The sequence below is a fragment of the Dermacentor andersoni genome, chromosome 9 (genome assembly GCF_023375885.2).
Source record: "Dermacentor andersoni chromosome 9, qqDerAnde1_hic_scaffold, whole genome shotgun sequence".
NCBI lineage: Eukaryota > Metazoa > Arthropoda > Arachnida > Ixodida > Ixodidae > Dermacentor > Dermacentor andersoni.
Window position 1 is genome coordinate 115,943,320 of NC_092822.1, and position 12,282 is coordinate 115,955,601.

General features: G+C 46.2%; 1 long non-coding RNA gene across 2 annotated transcripts in view; it reads left to right on the plus strand.

Annotated features, from left to right (window-relative positions):
• The first annotated feature begins 236 nt into the window (after positions 1 to 236).
• The window catches only part of LOC129384459 (uncharacterized), an 80,584-nt gene continuing 68,538 nt past the window's right edge, over positions 237 to 12,282 (plus strand). For both annotated transcript variants that reach the window (XR_011890207.1, XR_008612172.2), the window contains exons 1-4: positions 237 to 315; positions 506 to 575; positions 2,634 to 2,657; positions 5,766 to 5,813. This is a non-coding gene — a long non-coding RNA (uncharacterized lncRNA). The remainder of the gene's footprint in view (positions 316 to 505; positions 576 to 2,633; positions 2,658 to 5,765; positions 5,814 to 12,282) is intronic.

The following is a 12,282-nucleotide window of genomic DNA, read 5'->3' on the forward strand; positions in this document are numbered from 1 at the left end:
CCACCTCCACGACACATTAATGGAGCTATGAGGCGTAGCACGGAACCACCAACGACAGCTGGTTGACGTCGGTGTTTTAATTTTCATTCCCGGCAGAAATGTCTGGGAAACCACAGAGCGCAGAACACGGAAGTGGAATTATAATGTTGTCTGTCCAGTTCTACGCGATTGCATAGCTACAAGCGGTAACCTGCGCGAATGGTCGACGACCCCGTATTATTTGCCAGTCTGTATAAATTGAGGCAGCGAAAGCTCTTTGTCATTCATCGCCGCGGGAGCTCTCAAAGCACATCGCCGATTTTCAAGAACGGTCTGGCAAGTGTCTCCAGTATGCTTTCCTAGTTTGTTTTTTCAAAGTTCAACTGTGGTAATTTACTTGTCATCTTGCTTTCTTTAAAGAGTATACCTCGCTGTTGCGAAAGATTTCCTTCACGATTACTGGCTTAATTGTCAAAGACAACGAACGTGAGAACCTTGTCGATGGTTTCGTCATGCATTCACACAGGTGTCAGCTCCTAAGCGCTCCGGAATGAAGCTCACAATCGTCATCTTCTTGGCTGCCTTGATCGCAATCGGTAAGCTGGCTCTTCAAACCACTCTGGTACAATTAGAGGCGTATTTCACTAAGGCGACAGCGCTAAAATGCTGGCAGAAAATATATTATGCACCGTTGATGCTGGAGCACTGCCGCTTTCTGTAACTCAAAGGGCCACTTAAAGTTCAACATTATAGATTAGTTTAATTGGGTAAATACTTCCAAAACGCTACCTTAAACAAATTTTGCGGTAAAGTGTTCATTATTGCGGGAGAAAATGAAGAGCAATTTCTTATTTCTATTATTTCGCGACGTTACGTCAGTATGACGTCATATATGTCTGTATATTTTTTGCAGTAAGGCGCCTTTGATGTAAAAATCATTTTCGATACCTAAGACATCGACTGTTTGGTTAGTTTGTCCTGTCTTTCTTGCTTCGTATAGCGCACTATTTTCTTCATGAAGCCGTACCAACAAGCACACGTTCGTATCTTCTAACAGTTCTAAATGTGCGATGTAGTCATATACCTAACTATATACAATAATCAACTGTAGACGGGAGTAGACGTTGTCAAAGTGAAAGCCGGGATGACAAGCTAATGCGGAAGCTGCACGGCAGCGTGTTAATTACATTAAAGTTAGCTTCGTTATTTTTCAGTGTAACCAAGAGCCTATTTCAGTGGCTCCATCATCGCTAACTTATGACTCGAGCACATTTTATTCTACAGACGCCATCTGTTTATTCGCATAATACTAGACAAACGATTAAAATGTGATACGCATATTTTTTAACTGAATAGACAGCTCAACGGATTTGGATGGTTATTAGGCTTCCATTTTTTTTTAAATGTCAGAACAGTCATCCTCCATTACTATGCTTTCATTCAAGAGTGCATTAACTTTTGCGTATGGTCATGGGGGAACAGATTTTCCACACATTTATCCCCACCGCAGCATAGCCAAAATCAGGCAGGTAGCGTTATCACACGTAACAGCTACACATCAAGCGCATCTCCGTTGCTCACTTCTCATGGTATCTGATTGTCTATGGTGCTCTGAGGCTTGTTGCTATTTTACTAGGGTTTAGAGCTCTCGGACCTTCATTTAAAGAAAAAAAAAGCAACTGTTCAAAAAGTCATGTCATTGCATTCTTTAAGGAAGAAAAGGAAAGCATAAAAGAAATTATCTGTTTTTAATTGAAGTGTAGAAACAATAACGAAAGGGGAAGTGAAAGTTGACGAACAAACAACTTCTTGCAGGTGGTAGCCGAACCCGCAAGCTCCGCATTACGCGCGCGTTGCTCTACCAATTGACTTACGGCTGCGGCTGTTTCAGAGTCCACACGTGTACAAGATTTAACTTGGGGAGCCAACTTGGGAAGTGTTAACTAGCGCCGCTCGTCACCATGGCTGCTGATGTGGAACGCCCCTTTGACCGATAATAAACTTAAGCGATGATAAGGAACTTAAGCAATGCAAATTCGAAATGTTACGCTCTATGACATGGTTGTATGTCGACAACATGTTATCGTGTTACCATCTGACGTTAGGGAAGCGGGGCTTGCAGAAAGTATTTACAGTGAGGTTAACGCTTGTTCAGCGGGCGCAGTTCCAGAGTGACTGCTGAAATGTCAAGTATTAGGTATCTTTTTAAATTGAAGCTTCTTTTCCTACATCCCCGTGGGTTTGGCGCGGGTAATTGGTCTGTCCAGTTTTTGTGATCTAGACTCAACGGGGGTTTAACCATAGCCACTACTTTAACAGCATCGGTCGCTCAATCAAAATAACGCGTCCGACGGCGATATTTGATCTACGGTTTCGAGGCTCCACTCATTAGAACGCATGCGCAGGCTTCTATCGCATACCTATTACTCTCCCTGCAACTCCGGTTCGCCGTCGTAGCTAGCGCAATCACAAAATTGAGGGAATTCCTTACGCTAGTAGAGTAACTAGTTTAGCGACAATATGGGCAAAACGCTGCTTCGCCTACACCAATTTCTACAGTGCGTTGGGTCCGCATATTTTTACAAATATTTCCAGAAACATGGAACATACGCATGCGGTGAAAATAATGATTTTCCTTTTCTTTAAATTTCCAGGTCATGGTCACATTACTTTAGAAGGTAAGAGCACTTCAAATGTTCACGAGCTTTTGTATTGGTTTTTAGATTTCATGCAGGCGTTTAACTGAAAACAGGCATGTACTGTGCGCATAATAAAGAGTGAGCTCTGACTTACAGGCAATACCTTCATACAACTTGCCTACGTGATTGAATGCTTCGAATCCTCGAGAGAGTGAGAAGATACACGATTAAAATATTTGAAACAATTGTACTTTCAGCGTGAAAGACCACCGACGTAACGTTGTTTGTGGGCAGCGTCAAATTTTTATGGACAAGAAAAGGACATCACCAACGCAGTACCCGTCGTCCGTGACACGTTATGTGCATACCAAACTGGACAACACAGAGCAGCAGTGAGGGAAGCGTTACGCGCAGGGACCCTGAAACGGTGCGGTCAAATTTTGTAGACGCGTAGGGTACAGCTAAAGTTAATCATTCGCACTACAATTTGTGTAAAGCGTCTCATATTAAGAGAGTTACAGACGATTACAAGTTACCCTCCTCCTCCGTTTCAGGGTCCCTTTAAAGGGACCCTGAAAAGATTTTGGCGATTTTCTACAAACGTACTGAGTCGTTAGAGTAGGTCCTTCTTAACATTAATTGGCGCATCTAAGTGCTCCGCGTAAACCATGTAACTTATTGTAAGGTTTTAAAAATGTACATCGCTGCCGATCGCAGCACACTTATCGGCTGAATTTTCAGCCGCCCCTACCCATTTGACGTCATTCACCCAGTTGACGTCAGTAGGACGAGCAATCCGATTGGCCTCTTCAACGTGACGCGCGATCGCCTCCGTCCCAAGGCCTGTGTGCCGGGGACGGGGAGTAGGGGCCTCCTTATCCGGCGGTACAATAAAGTTGCTATCATCATCATCAATCCGATTGGCTGCCCAGGGCACCACCGAAAATTTTTCCAACTTTATGGTGAACAAATGTTGCTCGTAATAGTTGGAATGTGAGAATGTGAAAAGAAATTAACAGAAAGAGAATGCACAAGAACAATTTCTCAGTATACTTTAGCACTTCCGGCACACAGCAAGTGTCGTCTGCTTGTGTTACAATGGGCTTCGTTTTGACGAGAGCTCCGCCGTCAGTGTCGGTCTCAGTCTTTTAGCGAGCACCATGATTCGCCTTTGTTACCTTGTGGGCTGCAAACGTAGCGACTGGCAATATGTCAAGCTGCGACATCGTGTCCCTCTGCAAGGCAGCAGACGAGTGGCTCCAGCGCATCGGACTGCTGCTATCCGATCGGCGCTAGGATTTGCGCATTTGCGGACGTCACTCTACAACGGAGGATTACTACCCCAATAGCGTTTCGCGAGTCCGGTATTCGGGTAAACGCAAGCGCAAGGGGACAGGACCTGGCCATTTGACCGTGCCGTTTCACGAGATGAGCAGAAGCGCAAACGTGAATGGTCTGCACTGTGCACCTGGTGGTACAGTGCTCAACCAAACACAGTAGCACTAACGAAGTGTATTCTTCTTTGCTGCTCGTGTAAATATTCCGCAGGATCTCAATCGATAACACATTGTTTTTGTAAATGTTTAAAATGTTTTACACTTGGTTAGAGCAATATTAGCTCTTTGTTTGGCTGGTTAAGCTCTGCGCCACCAGGTGGCTGGACCGTGTAGACCGATCGTGCCGCTCACGTACGTCTACGCTGAAGTTCCTTCATCAGTTTGAGTTTTTCTCCACCGTTCCGTCGAAATGCCCAGCTCGCCTGTGGTTACCGGAATACCAGACACGTTCGGCGCTGCGACAGAATGCTCGCAACGCACGCTGCTTCGATAGATCTCGCTTGGGATCGACTGCCAAGTAACTGGCGGAGAGGTTGGAGAGGCTTCGCGCGCTCGCTCCTAGAGAACCGGAAGTAGACGACACGACGGGCCGGCCATCATTACGCAGAGCCTGTGAAGGCGGATCTTAGCCCCGATCACTCGGCGAATGAGTTGAGGAGAAAATGTATGGCTATGGAGAAGGGTAACTTGTAATCGTCTGTAACTCTTAATATGAGATGCTTTACACAAATTGTGGTGCGAATTATTAACTTCAGCTGTGCCCTTCGCGTCTACAAAATTTGACAGGAACAATTTCAGGGGCCCTTTAAGTTCGCTGCAGGAGAAACGCCTATCCTAGTGACGTCACTAGTCCTGTCATACATCAGCACATTCCATCCTATGCCAACAAATAGAATAATCTCATTACTTACCTAATCTCTCTCACCCTAACGAATGACCGGTTATCTACTATGCGCATTACGTGATCCATGCAACTACATTTGTCTCTCAACTATAACATTACTTACGGGCCTTCGCTCTCGAATTGGTACTACTACCGTGTCTCTTTCATTAACGCGAAACATTCTTTGCGAAACATCCCGAACTTTCCTGGCTGTGGCTGCCGCCTGCTGCTGCTCATGCTTTCTGGCCGAATAGCTCTCACTCGGCTGCGGCAGGGCGGCACTACCTGCGCAGCTGTGGAAGGTAGAGGGAAGAAGCCGGGCTGCGCATGCTGGTCGTTGACCGCTGGTAGACAGGCGAGAGGGCCGCGATGAGAAGGGAGAGAGGGCACCGAAGGGGATGGCCGCCTGGCAACCGCGTGGGCGGTCGCATCTGCGCCTCCAAGGGGAGGTCGTGTACCACAAACAGATGGCGCAGAAAGTCAGCTTGCCTCTTTCGACCCCTATAACGCTGGTTGCGTTCGAAGGTGCAATGCATTCGAAGCATCCTTGCGCGAGATGAGAATTCTCGCGTGAGCACTGTCTAGTGAGCTTCGGTGCATATGGATTTCAACTGGGCACGTTGGATCTGCTGCATTTTTATCACTTACGGTTACGCCTATTATTTTTTGGTCCGTCGATCGTTGTGTGGTCGATAGATTCCGTTCTAGTTAGTAGTTATCCTCCATCTTTCGTATCCATAGTTTTGCATGGACAAAATGAATTGACGATATACTTTCTTCTTTAAAGATATCAGTAAGCGTCTGCGACTTCACAGTAGACTGTACCTCTGATTAGATCGTGGAAGTGCTGACAAAGATAAACACCATGAGCAAAGCGTCACGCGTCCAAAAAGTGTCGAGCCTGCTAACGAGCAATTTACTTCGCAGATCCTCAACACCAAGCACCCCAGCGCCACCACAGCAAGCAGAAACAAGGTAAGCATGTCCACGTAGCGTACATGCAGACGTAATAGTTGAAATCACGGATGAAGAAAAAGAGTAGGAAGGAGCAGGACTTCAGGCAGCTAGCCTTGACAAGAGAACTTCCGCTGACACCCTCCCTCTCTTGAGAGACTACCAGCGCGTTAGCTCTTGTTAGAGTGCACTCCAGCTCTTCTGAAGGAGGCCCTCGAAAGTTACCGCACCTTTAAGACACTGTTTGGTCAGTGGTAGGTCTCTCTTAGGTTAGTAGGTCTCAATGACGCCCTCGTTACTATCGGCTCTTGCGATTTTCTCTCTGTTCTCCTCTCCGCCCAGGGGCGTACCAACTATTTCTCGAGTGGGAGGGAGGGAAATCCACAAGCGAGCTCCTCTCTCTCTTTCTATATATATATATATATATATATATATATATATATATATATATTTACAGGAGGTATTCAGACGCCTGGATTTGGAAGAATTGGGGATAAGAGTTAATGGAGAATACATTAGTAGCTTGCGATTCGCTGATGATATTGCCTTGCTTAGTAACTCAGGGGACCAATTGCAATGCATGCTCACTCACCTGGAGAGGCAAAACAGCAGAGTGGGCCTAAAAATTAATCTGCAGAAAACTAAAGTAATGTTTAACAGCCTCGGAAGAGAACAGCAGTTTACGATAGGTAGCGAGGCACTGGAAGTGGCAAGGGAATACATATACTTAGGGCAGGTAGTGACCGCGGATCCGGATCATGAGACTGAAATAATCAGAAGAATAAGAATGGGCTGGGGAGCGTTTGGCAGGCATTCTCAGATCATGAACAGCAGGTTGCCATTACCTCTCAAGAGAAAAGTGTATAACAGCTGTGTGTTACCAGTATTCACGTACGGGGCAGAAACCTGGAGGCTTACGAAAAGGGTTCTACTTAAATTGAGGACGACGCAACGAGCTATGGAAAGAAGAATGATGGGTGTAACGTTAAGAGATAAGAAAAGAGCAGATTGGGTGAGGGAACAAACTCGAGTTAATTATATCTTAGTTGAAATGAATAAAAAGAAATGGGCATGGACAGGACATGTAATGAGGAGGGAAGATAGCCGATGGTCATTAAGGGTTACTGACTGGATTCCAAGGGACAGGAAGCGTAGCAGGGGGCGGCAGAAGGTTAGGTGGGCGGATGAGATTAAGAAGTTTGGAGGGACGACATGGCCACAATTAGTACGTGACCGGGTTTGTTGGAGAAGTATGGGAGAGGCCTTTGCCCTGCAGTGGGCGTAACCAGGCTGATGATAATGATATTAAAATGACTATTACAATAAGTGAAAGAGCCTGGAAATGCGTCTGTCAGTTATACTTATTTTGAACAGACATAGACCTACTTATCAATCACACGTGGTGAACCATAGGGACCCAAAAAATTATTTGAACTTGTATTTATTTCTTGCAACCATGTAAAATCTCGAGATCATGCATGGAGAAAAGGCAATGAGTGCCTCACAGAGGACTCGGATCTCGCCCAGTAGCAGCAGTACAACGCACATAAAGAATGCGCATTTGTTACAATTTTAACAATTATACAAATAATTGTACTTGATGTTCAAGTCTATAGCCTAAATGTATCGCTAGTTTACGTAAAATTGTTGCCGAGGTTATAGGCAACGAAGTACAATCGACATAAGTTACTTGCAATATTCACAAGAAGAAAGGCAGCAAATGTGTGTGACCTTGGGGAAAATTACAACCTGATTTCCAGCGAAGCTGTAAAGTTCGAACAGTTGCAATACATGTTTAGGTCTCTTTTGACTATATCGGTTACTTTAAGAAGTTGCTCGTATATACATGACTGTACCGTTTGAAACCTTGCCCACAAGTACTGAGCACTTGTTATTGGAAAACTTTAAAAAGCTAGTAATTATTCATTAGCACGCATGTTACTTCGCCGTAACATTCACCATGGTGTCCTACCTTCCTCCCTGCCCCCTCCCCTCATCTGAATTTCCACTAGATTTGATATCGGTTGAGTTCACAGTTTTCTGGCAGCGGGTAAATTCTGTGTTCGTAAAACACATTCATAAAATTCCGGATTGCTTGCATGCCTAATTTAGTGCAAATGCCATAATTAGTCACCTGTCATTCAAATGTATGTACATATTACCCATAACGTGCCCTTAATTTCGTCACTTTTTGACAAAATGTATATTTTAGTTCACCGAGGACATCGCTGAAACCCAATCGGAGCATGTTATGGCGCCTGCAAATAGGGAAAGAAATGTCCTATTTTTTCCTATCAGTAATTTCCTATCAGTAATTATTTCCAACGCTTCTAACTGGACCAGAAACGCAAAAATTTTGTCACACATTGCAGTTACCATGACCCCCGTCCGCGTTCCACAAAAATATAAAAAGTATAGCTACGTCGGGAAGCATAGCTGATAGCAGCCATATCACACGCTCTAACACTTGAATAACAAATTTTTTTACGAAGGTTATGTTTCATCCAGGCATTCTGTCGTGGATAGGTTTATATCTGTACACTTCTGCCAAATCTTGTCACTGTGCTTTGAGGTCTGGTAGCTTGGGGGCAAGATAAGGGCTTATACGCCTTGCTTGAAGAAACAAAAGTAGAATTATGAAACCACGTTGGTACGTATCCCGAACCTATGTCCAATACACACAGACAAATTCCATCACTAAGAAGCAGATATATCAAGGTTTGATGGCGTTTACGACAAAGCGCACTAGCATATGTCATACCTCCTAATACATTAGACACAAGAGTCCTACTAAATGTGTTTGTAATTCAAGTAAAATATTAAAGCGGTTTTCTATACAACGGGACAACGTTTTGTGACAATGAAAGGAAAATTGTAGAGGCGAAGCTTCTACAAATGTGTTACTGCGCAAGAGAGTCCGGCAGAGCGGTGTTTCGTTTTCGCATAGTAAATAATGGATGAGTGCAGCTTGCTTCTTGAGATGGCTTCGCATTCGCTGACCTGTAGAAGAGCAAGAAATCAAATTCAAATTTTACCCTGGGCGGTGAATTTTATGCCTTATTATAATATAAAGGCTGTAGGGAATAAATGTTTGAGTTTCTTTGTTCTCCGGCGTTAAAAAAAGAACGCGTATGAGAGTGAGGGACTATTTTCAGTAGCGTTGTCACGCGTACGATTCGCCTCCGTACAGCGTTCCTTTCATTGTCTTAGTTGCCTGCGAGAGCAGTGTAAAGCCATAACATCAAACAGAATCCACAGAAGGGTTACGGCTACTTACTTTAATAGGAAGGTTAAGCTCGGGGGCTCCTATCAAAATACAGGGGACAGGCGAACTAGTTATTCTCGGCAACCATGCACTGCACGAAATTTGATGAGGCTTGTTAAATTTAAAAGAAGTTAAAATACAGTACTCTTGATTATGATGAATTATGTTCATTTTTTACAGAAATTGTTGAAATACGCAAATTTTCTGGAAACGAAGCTTTCAAATTTACAACCATTACTCGCCAATAAAAATGATATCCCAATTCCGTAAATCGCATCTAATAGTACACGCAAAGCAAACAAATTGGTGCATTATACATGACTCAATTGCACCACTATAATGTAAAAAGGACCTTTGCAAAGCTCTTTTGTAAAACATTGCAACAAAGTCACTTAAAGCGGCTTGAACCACTTTTTATCGAAATGGACAAATGCATTTGAAGAGACGCCATTTCAGAAATACTTTGCCGCAAAAGAACATTTCAATGCGTTCAGCAGGAGCGGAGTTATTGCCACTCAAACACCTCCTCCGCGGTGCTTCCAGTCCTTCAATACCTTGCACTGCGAAGGCTAGGGCGGAGCGTGGCATGCCCACGTCGCTCCGCCTACTGAACGCCATCGTGGCGCGCAGTTAGAATTTGATTTTAGATGTTCACGTAGGCGCCACTACTTGCAAGTTTGGCGCCTACGCCTACGTCAAACCTAAGCCAGACGCGGTTGTCCTGGGCGAGTCGCAGTGCCCTCAGCTAGCGGACTCGTCGCAGCACCCCACGGCGGCCACGGTATCTACGCTGCGTAGCAGACCGCAGCTACGTGAGACTTTAGTTCGTGTGAGCAGCGTTTGCTTTGTGCGCGACATCACTTCAGTACGTGCTAGAGCTCACATGCTCCAGTCTGGCCGCGCTACGTGGTGGACCGGCTTTCGCCTGCACCAGCTTGACCAACGTATAGTAGCCACTGTGACGAGGTTTATTAGGCTCATCAAGCGACAGCCAGAAGCACAGCGGCAGCAACAATCGCTCGGCTAGATCGGCGAACTGGCCGCGCGACACGCGATGACGACAGCGCTTTCTAGCGCGCCGATCTGCTTATGGCTCCGGGACACACAACTTGGCGACGGGACTTTTTCTTCCTTTACATTCGTCCCCCCGGCTCTACAAGGAGTCATCCTGGCGACCTATACGGCGACGACGAAACGACGGGCTCATAATAAGGCTCGAGCCTGTCTACATGAACAGTTTCACGTCCCCGGCGACGGTTGTCACTTGGGGGCGTCAGTGGCTCGACGATGTAGTTGACGGGCGAAGTTTGGGCAATGACGTGATAAGGAACATCTAATTTCGGTGCTAGTTTGGAAGAGAGGCCGGGGCTTGTAGGAGGGTACCCACAGCCATGCAAAGGATTCAGTCGAGAAGGTAGGAGCATTCTTAATGGGAACAGCGCGAACAAGACGACGACGGAGTGAAAAGACACAGGACGAGCGCTGTTAAAGGTTTGCATCCTTAAGGGCTTATCTTGTCCCACCACAATAACCGTCATCTGGCTTTCACTCCGTCGTCGTCTTGTTCGCGCTGTTCCCACTATGAATGTATACCAACTCGCCCAACTTCCCACTTTATTAGGCAGGAGCAGGTCGACCGTCGTCCCGTTGCAGCTTCTGGCGGGATTGGTCTGCGGTAGTGATTGAAATGGCAGACCTTTTCGCGGCGCGTAGGGATGTAATAGTTTGCAAACACAATAGTTAGCGCGGATTGTACGCTCTGCGCTTGTCAGCTCAAAATGGCCAGATATGGTGAGGGGCCCTTTAGGAGGCATGTTGCAATGACTCATACGGAAGAAACTGGTGTCTAGTCCATGCGATGCAAAAATGAGTGTTGCAAAAAATATCATAAGCAGGAACGGCGCATACCCGCGTAAGCAAGCAAATATGCAATGGCTGAATACGAATGAAGAAACAAAAGAAATAACGAAGGAAAGAAAGAAGGAAAGAAAGAGAGAGAGAGTAAAACTTTATTCAATGTAAATAAAGTAAGGCACGATGGTTGGAGCCCCTATTCCAGGGCCCCACTGGCACGAGCGGCTCGCTGGGCTTGGTCCAGAAGAGCCAGCTGGCTCTCCCGACCCTCGTCCGCAAGCCATGCCTCCCACTGCCTATTCCTCATTAGTGGATGTTGGTGTAATATGGGACTGTCTATGTGCGGAGGCCTCCTGGGGCACTCCCATGTGATGTGTTTTAGTGTGGGTGTGTCTGTGCACCACGGGCACTCGTCAGTGAACCTCGTGGGGTGCATTCTGTGTAGGTGGTGCAGGTTGGGGTATGTATTCGTCTGAATACGACGCCAGTCCCTCTCCTGTTCGCTGTTTAAATCGGAGTGAGGATGTCCAAAACGTCTTCGCTCCTGCCTTTGCTGTAGGAGGATGTCACGAGAATTCGGTGGAAGGACGTCGCTAGGCCATGCCGTTGCTCTGACGTTCAAACCTCGAGCAATACGGTCTGCCCTAGCGTTTACTGCCAGTCGCTCGTGTGCCGGACACCAGACGATAGTGTGGTGCCCCTCTAGTTGAGTGCCTAAAATTTTGATTATTGATTTGGGTGCCGTTCGTTGTAAAAACAGGCGGCAAGCCGCTTGTGAGTCGGATAATATGACAGCCGAATTGGTTTGGCGCTCGGCGTCCTGAATGGCCAAGGCGATGGCTGCAGCCTCTGCCACGCATGCCGAGGAGGTTTTGAAGGATGCCGTTGTTATGTTGTTGTTGCATGTAGAGACTATGCTGAAAGTGTCTGAGCTGGCTCGACTGGCATCCGTATAATACACCCCCGGTCCCATGCCGAAACGTTTGTGAAGGGTCTTTGCCCTTGCTCTGCGTCGTCCGGGATGGTACTTGGGGTGCATGTTTTTGGGAATTGGGGCCACCGCGATGTGCGATCGAACATTGCGGTCTATCTGTGCCGTTTCCTCTCCGCAATACTGGGGTCTCAGGGGAAAGCCTAACCTCGCCAATACTTCCCTGCCCCGAGTTGAAGAACAAAGTCTTTCTTTCTGGGCATATAACGTCGCGACTGCGTACTCGTCAAAAGTATTGTGCAGGCCCAGCCCCTCGAATCTCTCTGTGCTAGCGCATTCGGGAAGACCAAGGGCGGCTTTGAAGGCTTTTCTTATTATTGCATTTGCCTGTTTAATCTCTTGGTTTGTCAAGGCCTGATACGGAAGGGCGTATGTGAGCC